The following is a 9,428-nucleotide window of genomic DNA, read 5'->3' as shown; positions in this document are numbered from 1 at the left end:
AACCTGAAACTGACACAGAAATAAAGTTTTGACTGTATTGGATCACATTCACACATCTGTATGTCAGACAATAATTTATAATATTTCACATTGAACCAAAGGGAAGCGCCGCCAATAATGAATAAAAAAAAAAAAAATCCTCTGAGACGTTCTTCTCTCTACTTACTTGGGACTTTGAGTCCATCAAACACGTATTGTCTCTCAAATGTCTGTGTGGACGTGTCCACAGTGCTACATGCTGGTTCATTGTTTTTCAGCTTGGATATGTGGAGGTCATTTACATGCAGGTCCAGGTGGCAGCTCAGGTCATGCTGAGACACAGTGTTCATCAGAGTCTTCATCAACTTCTTGCTTGACCTCCTACTGCTTGTTTCACAGTAATATATGATGTGTTACTTTATAATCAAGTTAGATGTGAAGAAACGTGTTTGTCTGGACAAAACTTTACTTTCTGGGCATGCAAAGAGACAAGCATTTCCCTACTGCAATGAGAAATGAACAAGAGGAAAATAAATCATTGCTGGAATGAAGAGAACATTGGGCTTCTTTTGTGAAGTTGAGCGTTGTTGGACGTTTTCCTTTGAAGGGCAGCTAATAAAGAGCTCAGGTTTGTCTGCTTTCTGCTGCAGTTGGTGTGTTTGATCTGAGCAGAGTGTCACCATGCTTCCTGTCGCTCATTTGATGAATGACTCAAGTGTTCCTCTCTCTGACACTAATGAGCACTTTGTGATTCTTGGCTGTAAAACAGGGAGAGAGCTGGTGACAGCATAGAAACTCTTCACATGCTTCACATAGTAAAAGCAGCAAAATACACTACTGAAATAAATAATGTGGGAAATTACATCTTTAACAAATACTATAACTAATTTAGGATTTTTGACTGAAAGTCCAGTGGCTCCTTGGAAAACATACTAACTTGGATCTTAAAAAGTCATTTTATTGAATTTTCCTACTGATAACCTCTGCATGCTGCATGCTAGATAGCAACTTCTGGATGAAATCCTGACTGATGGTGACCAGTTCTTTTCTTTGAATAGCTTGGAGTTCATTACAATTTTTTGGCTTTTGTCTATCCACCTGCTTTTTGAGAACTACTGCCAATTTTGAACAAGCTCTGCACTGGTGGCAACATGATTACTTTTGGGCACCCCTCAGTAGAGCACAGACCTGGACATTATCGGACACACTTAGAAGTCTAGAAGCTTTCGTCACTGCAGCTGAACCACACACCTTGAAGTTGTTGATGACCCAGAAAGATGTTATTTCATCTGCAATATTTTCTCAGCTGCAGTTTTTCTTGCAGGTGAAGATGTTTGGTTAAGAGACGGTTGCACTGAAATAAAGACAGATACAGAACTGGAGGTGGAAAACCTGTTTTTACTGGAAGAAACCAAATAGACAGGATCAGAATTAGTACATTAAGAGGACAGGTCAGTGAGGTGTGATTGATTTGGTTTGGACATTGTCCAGAGGAGGGATAGTGGATGCATTGGCTAAAGGATGCTCGATATAGAGCTGTCAGGGAGGAAAAGAGGATGACCATGGAGATGGAGAATGTTTGTGGATGCTGTGGAGGATATGTAGAGGGTTGGGGTGTCAGTGGATGATGCTGGGCATTGGGTGAGATGGGGGCAGATGGTCCTTTGTGGCACCCCTGAAAGGTAGCAGCCATAAGAAGATCAAAGCTGCAGCTTGCAACAGACCTCCTTTTCCCTCAGAACCTCTATCGACCTGTAAACGTTTTCCCTGAAACACCTGTTAGAAACCTAACCCTCCTCCCAGAGACCAAATCAACATCCTAACTGACCTCCTGATGTTGTCAGTAACATCTATCAGAGGCTTGTTAGGACAGATTATTCTAAACTGGATAATGTCAGTGTCTTCCTACAATGACAACACAAATGTTCACTGTTCTGTCAACACCTTGACTCGTCTATGACTCGATGTCATTGGTGAGTTGTTGCCTGATAAGAAGCCTCACAGTAACACACCAGGCTCCCAAAACAAACAGAGTTTTCTAGTTTACAGCAGTTCAGACGTGCTGGTGCAGATATTCTCACTTGTCACCAAAGTTCTTTTGTTGACTCAACTGTTATTTCTTCATTTGATTAGACTGAAGAGGGACAACATTTACAGTTTCAGACTGTTGATCCATGATGCACAAGGAAACAGGGTTTTGGAAATGTGAGATTAAAAGTTCGATACACACGTTTTAGGATCCAAAAGAAGTAAAAAATGTAAATGCAGTATATTGAATATTTAGTGAAATGAAACAGAAAAAGGTCTATATACAACTTAGCTGGATTCCAAATGTTATATAGAAACAAGGAGTTTCTATATAACTGAAGTTTATAGAAACTTCCTTTTTACTCATGTATTTAGAATTTGTTTAGGTTTGGTTCTAACACCATCTTGTTAAGGATTACAATATTGCACATAAGAACTTTAAAGTAAGCTTCGTTCTTGTTATGAGTCATTTCCTTAACGGAGATGTTGACTAATGGTTTGACGTTTTGAGGTATAATTCATTTTTAATCTTTCTACCACCTCTTCCAGCTGAACAGCCCAGAGCACAATGCTCCAACCACCATGATTACCAGCTAAAACATTGTTCTGGTGGTCAGGAGTAATAAACATACCTTTTATTCATCCATGTGCTAATCTGATAAATAACCTGAAGTCCAAAACTGATTCTGGATAGTTAAAAAGCAGCTTTATAGTCTGTGGTGATGTGACATAGTGACACATTTTCCTTTAAGGGTTTCTCTTTATCTGAACATTAGATACAGTTTCCTCTTAACTCTTTCAGAGTTTGACATTTAATCGACTTTTCTACACTTTAAATACTACTGTCATTTAGTTAATGTAAAACCTGTTGATGCTGGTACAGTTCAAAGAAGTCACTGAAAGCCTGATACTACTGTAACTTTTATGTCTATGACGAGTATATAAACTTCCGACCATGACTGCTCATCAGCAACTAACAGACGTGATCAGACAGCCACTTGAAAGATTTCCGAGTGAAACATAGACTCATCAGCCTGTAATTGGGAAACTTTTTGTAAATCAAAGCTGAAATTTTTGCAGGGGACCCCCCTTCCCTTTTTTTTCAGCCTTCTAACTGGAAACCACGGCCTTACTCGCCTAAGTTGTCAGTTATGGTTGGAGGCAATGCAGACCTACAGTCATCTCCTAAACATTAATTCGTGTGCTGTTGGGGAGAACAAATTGCTGCAGGAGGTACATCATTAACTAAACTACATTTCACAGCAACGTGTTTTTACCTGCAGCACTGCTATGCCAAAAATGTCGTAACTCCACACTGAGGCCGCCGTGGGCCAGGGGCTTTGGCTTTACAGGTGGTGGTGGGGGGAGAGTCGGGGATGTACTGTACACTCTTCTCACACTTTAACAATATTCAGCCACTCACTCAGTGCTGATTCTGTTCTGAACGCTGATTATTACTTAACACTAAGAACAAAACACAAAATTCGTTGAAAAAAAAAGTATGTATACATAGCACATTATATACATATATAATGTGTGTGTGTCTAACAGAACAATTTCATGTGTCACTCAGGAAAAATTACAGACCGTTTAACCTGTTAAGCTGTGTGTGGTGTGTATATTTATTTTTATTTTTGATTTGATCACACATAAATCAGACATAATACCAGATGCCATGGAGCTATACCTGATTTATTTCAGGTATGTTACTTCAGGCATGTAATTTCAGGTGGAAATTGCTTCTAAAACCCTTAGGGCTTAACAGGTTAAAAGGGTTTTGTACATTACTTATTTCGCCTTCCAAGAAGCATATGTCCTTGTCATTAAAAAATTATAATAAAAAAATTTAATATTTATCATTCCAGTTATAGTGACAAGGAATGATAAATACTCTACAGGAATGGTCTAATTTGGATCCTCACCTACCCACTGGTTCTAACATCAGCCCTCCAGGACAATGGTGTTCCACACATGCTTCCTGTTATCAGGCAAACCCAAAGTGAGTCCTGAGCCAATGGAATGCCAGACAGGCGGGTCTGAGAAACTACTGATCTACTGGGATAATTATGCAGAGCCATGTCTTTGGTTTACAAGGAATTGTCCAAAAAAAAAGAGGAGTGAGAAGATGAGAAGCAATTTTTTAGATGAAAATGCCTTGTAGATGCATTTACATCCACAAAATTGCAATAGAGGTCTGATGAGAATAGACTGGTTCAAGATGATAGAAAGGCAACAGTTGCTCAAATAATCACTTGTTACAACCAAGGTATGCATAATGCTATCTCTGAACTGACAACATGTAGGACCTTGAAGTAGATTGGCTACAGAGGCAGAAGCCCACACTGAGAGCCACTCCTGTCAGCTAACAACAGTAAACTAAGGCTACAATACACAGAAGCTCCTCCAAACTAGGACAGTACTGGATTAGATAAACTGAGTCCAATGAATCTCGATTTAAAGTGCAACATCCAGATGACAGGGTCAAAATTCAGTGCAAACATGACAGCACTGATCTATCCTTCCTTGCATCAATGGTTTAGGCTGCTGCTGGTGGTGTAATGGTATGGAGGATGTTTTCTTGGCACATACTGGGTTCTTCAGTACCATCTGAGCATAATTTAAACTCCACTGCTAGCCTGAGTATTGTTGCTGTCCATGTCCATCCCCTTGTTACCACAGCGTACTCTGATGGTTATATGTGGCAGATTAACACACCATATCACAAATCATCTCAAACGGGTTTGAGCTCAATGTACTCCAATGGTCTCCACAGTCACCAGATCTCAGTCTAATAGAACACCTTTTGGGTTCCTCCTAATTAACTGCATCAAAACATAAAATCACACTTTATTCAGTCTGTAATGTTCCTGTAACACTTTGAGTTGAACTAAAATCAGATAAAAGCTAGGAACACAAGCTTTGATGCAACAACTGCAAAAATCTTGTAATCACTTTATTTTAAAATAATACCTCTTTTATTCTGATTTCTTTTTATTTAATTCTTTAATAAAAATGTTTTTAAAAAAATCATAAAATGAGTTTGGATGTGTTTTAGACTTGAGAAATAATCAGAATCAGTACTTTGGACCTCAAAGAAAAGAGTGAATCTGTATTGGTAAGTAAAAAAGACCAGTTGGTGAATTTGTGTTTAAAAATGAAGGAATCACAGTGCTGCAAATGTTTCAATTGTTTGGAAAACAACCAAAGCAAAGATTTTGAGGTGACATCTTTTTCCCTGCTGCTAAAATCCTATTTTGTTTCTGTCAAACCGTGTCATCTAAGGGGATTTTCCCTGATTTAACCATAGAAATTGGAACAAATTGTGTCTTTGTTACCGCCCGCTGGTAACACAGAGCCTAAAGATCCAATTAAAAATGTTTTCTTGCCAAGTTGATTGCTATATCTAGACACAATACTGCACCATCTCATGGGATAGATACTTGCATCAGCTTTTAAACGTGGAAAACTCCAGACTAAAAGTTGAAAATCATCTTTGTGAAATCCAAAGTATTTAGCAATGTGTTAGTAAGATGTAATTATTTTTTTAACCAAACCCTTTGAGTAAAATAATTATTTGGCTGAGTCTTATCTTTTTCTCTACAGGAACAATTTATAAACCTGTTTGCACCTGTTTGTGAATGAAGATCAGTAGACTAAAGGTGTTTAACGCCACCAGCAGTGACACTACAGCTCATAATAAACAGCATGGCGCCCTCCACTGGCCACACAAAGACCAACAATTTGTTTCCCTGTCAAAACAGATGCAATTTTACAACAAAACACAGCGTTTATAAACATATTATTTATAAATATTTAAAAAGGATTCCCTCCCAGATCAGGGAATATTCTATCTTACAAAAAGCAGGAGAAGTAGGGAAAGTTTATGGTGTTCTCACCTTTCCTTCTTCTGCCAAGTTCACGTGAACTCAGACTTCAAAACCCCAGCAGAATATGCCTTCTACTTGTTCTCACTGTGGCAAACCTCCTTTGATTTTCACAAATAAAATAGAAACATTTTTATAATATCTGCATTCAGCCACCAGTCACTTTTTTGACTTTGAGCTGCAATCTAAAAGGAACTTTAAGAAATCTAATGTCTGACTTTTTTCTGACACCGAATCACCAGCTAAAAGCTAGCTAAAGAACCAGCTAATATTTTTTTTCCTGGAAAGAAATGACTGGAATTTTTATTCATTACTGTTGTAAAAATGGCTTTGTTTATCGTTGTAAATTAATGTTGTGCAAATTGAAAAAACTTGAAAAAACATTTTCTTCCTAATAAAATTTTAAGTGGTTAAACCTAAGCTTGTGATATGATAACAGCTGCAGTCATAAATTTCCATTCATTCATCAGGGATATTAGTTTGGGGCTTATAATAATTAATTCGATTTTTAATTTGTTACAAATTGAAAATCAGTGCTTAGTTTGACCAAATTGTGGATCTAACCTCTAATCCAATCGGTGACAAAATTATGCATAGAAGCTCAAATAGACATGCATACATTCATCTAAATCGAAGTGTTTTTAGCTTGACATGGTGTATTAACTAAGGCATTGAGAGCAGCTGATTCACAGTTTGACCTCAGTCATTGGTTTGGCCAATACAATGATGAAAACGTGTAAGAAACTTTGTGAAGATCTGAGAATGATTTACAGAAGTTAAAGAAATGTTTGGAGCCATTTCCTAACAACTGTGGACTCCAGGATCATCGTTTTACGTCACCATATGACTTTTATTCAGATGAGAAAAGGGTTCAGCTTTTTGACGACAATGACAAAAGGTATGAAGGCACCAAATAGAAGTTTTCAGCCCAGAGGACACTGGATCAACTGTTAAACATGGTGGTGGTAACTTCATGCAGAGGAAATGTTGTCCTGCTAGTGGTACTGTACTGCACTGTGCCGTTGCAAGACGAATTAATGAGAAAGTAGAGCTACATGGAATTTTTTTTAATTTCTCAAAAAGCAAAAGCTAGATGGTTGAAACTGGGTCATAATCCGGTGTTCCAACACAATAATGGCTCCAAACACGCATCCAAAGTGGTTTTGAAATGGATGAAGAGCAGTCCACCAGAATGGTCAAATATTGAACCAGAAAAACACCAGAACCTTGTTGGTGGTTATAAAATGTGTGTGGGAAAGCTGCAACTTGCTGAAAGACATTTACCAAAATATTAGTGCTGGTTTATATGTGTATGTATTACTTTGAGTCCTTGTGGATTGGATAAATTACACAACAAATTTAAATTTGTGCACCCAGTTCTTGTTTTTTTTCTTTTTAAAAAACATGGCAGTTGCATAATCATTCGGCCTGGGTAGAAAATGGTTCAAATAAATAATAAATGACATTCATGCTCATGATGATCAGAATGTACACTTCTCACTTCTTTCACAAAGTCAAGTTCAAGAATGTTTAAGGTGAATCTTAAAGATTTTCCTGCACTTAAAATAGTGAGGAATTGTAAATAATTCAGTGGGTGGTATGTACTTGAAAACTCAAAAAACATTTCTTGCAAAATGTAATAAAATGTAGATTGAAAAATACATCTAAGTCCTTACAAACACCACAGTGAAATTAAAGCATTTTTTTAAAGTTATTGTGATTCTGCGGTGCACAGATTCTGTGATGGTGTTCACCGACTGCGTGTGTTTGTGTTGTCACGTGAAATGTCTGTCAGATTTGCAGCTGAAGCTTCCAGCAGCAGTGAAGCAGCCAATCAGAGTGTGACAGACGAGCGAGAGCCCGGCCATCTGTAGGTGGACTGATGCCCACATAAAGCACACACACATTCACAAAAGATGACTCACAGACTGCAGGAAAGAAAAGCATCAAAATATCTAAAAATATAGACATGTCACAGATTTTTGTGTTCCATTTATTTTTTGAGAGTAAAACTAATTAAACTACCCAGACAAAGCAGGAAGTCCTGATTACTGCCATGCAGTGTTTGTTGCAGCCAGGTTGCCACACAAAGATGCAGCTTCACCTTTCTGTAATTAGTCTGCCTGAGTTGGCCTGAGGAATAAACATACACTGCATCTGCTTAGGGCTTCCTGCTGCCCTAGGGCCCCAAAATGACTTAATTTCATCTAGGACAGCTTCATAAGATAGAAAACCTTCATAATCCGAAAGCATGTTGTCACAGTCATAATTTCATGCGTATGCAATGTTTTATGCTGTTTTTGTCTGAGCTACAGATGCACATTATGTCCATACATAGATTAAGATGTAGCTTTTTCTCATTACTTATGAACAAACCATTAAGCTTTTACCCTGTTCACCAGCTCTAAAAATGGTTTGTTCCCCTTGCACTTAGAAGTCTGATTCTACAAGTTCCCATTTAAAAATACAACAAGGACACCCATTGAAGTCAGAATTTCGGAGGGGTTAGAGGTTGCTGAGCAGCCCTAATTTAAGTATCTAATCATTTAATTTGTTTCTCTTGACCTTATCACACGGCATGGTGCACAAATGTCTAATAAAGAACAAAACTCAACAGCTGATGTAACAACAATAATAAAAAAATCATCACTATATAGAAGAATAATCCCAGTTCATCTACACTTTTAATATTTTCCTACATCTTCGATAATACCAACTTGAAAACTGATGGGGGAGAGTATTTGTCATCTAGGTACATGTCTATGCTAAGCCACAGCCAAGATAGCCCCTATCCCTCAACGTTTAGATGCTGTCTTTCCTATTTATTTCTCTGTATCTCCCAGTTACCTTTGGGATTCCACTATTAGGTAACCTACAGTCAATAACAGATTGTATTTAGCTCTGGAGTTCATAAAATAAATACTTTTCACACTTAAATTCATCCAGTAAGTAAAACATTTTTATAAATAATAAATAAAAAACTCACAGCAGGTGGGACGTGGCAGATGCAGACACAAACATAGGCAGACTTGACATGGGCAGAACAGCCGTAGACAGGCTTGGCATGACCAACGGTATGTTTCTGCAAGGAGTAGACAGAACAACAGAGTAAATAAAGAGTATGGCACAGGTAAAAACAGAGAAACTGATTGGCATGAAGCAGTTGGACCGGATGAAGCTGATTGTGGGCTGCCTGTCGCAGGGAGTGGTGACTAAAAACATGAATGAGCTGAACAGAGATGCAAGGAAACGATCTAACCAAAGGAAAATCTCACAGATGTAACAGATATAAAATGCATCATAAACAGTAAGACACAAGAAAGAATCTTCATCCCTGGTTAGTTCCCATGGCAAGATTTTAAACTTGTTGTTGATTTTCAAAACTTTAGAGACTCCAACACATGGCGATAAAAAAATCGTACATAAAACAGGTTTGGTTCTACAGTGAGTGGTGTACAGCCACATGGCAAGCACAACACACCACACACGAACAGATTTCACTCACAAACATTCAGATGTCAGACGGGAAATCTCACA

At 38.0% G+C, this 9,428-nt stretch overlaps 1 long non-coding RNA gene across 1 annotated transcript; it reads right to left on the bottom strand.

Annotated features, from left to right (window-relative positions):
• Positions 1-271: 271 nt before the first annotated feature.
• On the bottom strand, positions 272-9,184 carry LOC124860905. Its single transcript, XR_007036491.1, has 4 exons — positions 9,061-9,184; positions 8,878-8,973; positions 1,231-1,333; positions 272-737 (listed from the first exon to the last, which is right to left on the bottom strand). It is a non-coding gene; the product is annotated as an uncharacterized LOC124860905 (long non-coding RNA).
• Positions 9,185-9,428: the final 244 nt, after the last annotated feature.

Source organism: Girardinichthys multiradiatus, chromosome 23 (assembly GCF_021462225.1).
Source record: "Girardinichthys multiradiatus isolate DD_20200921_A chromosome 23, DD_fGirMul_XY1, whole genome shotgun sequence".
NCBI lineage: Eukaryota > Metazoa > Chordata > Actinopteri > Cyprinodontiformes > Goodeidae > Girardinichthys > Girardinichthys multiradiatus.
The sequence above is the reverse complement of the archived record's forward strand: the minus strand, read 5'-3'. Positions and strand labels throughout refer to the sequence as shown.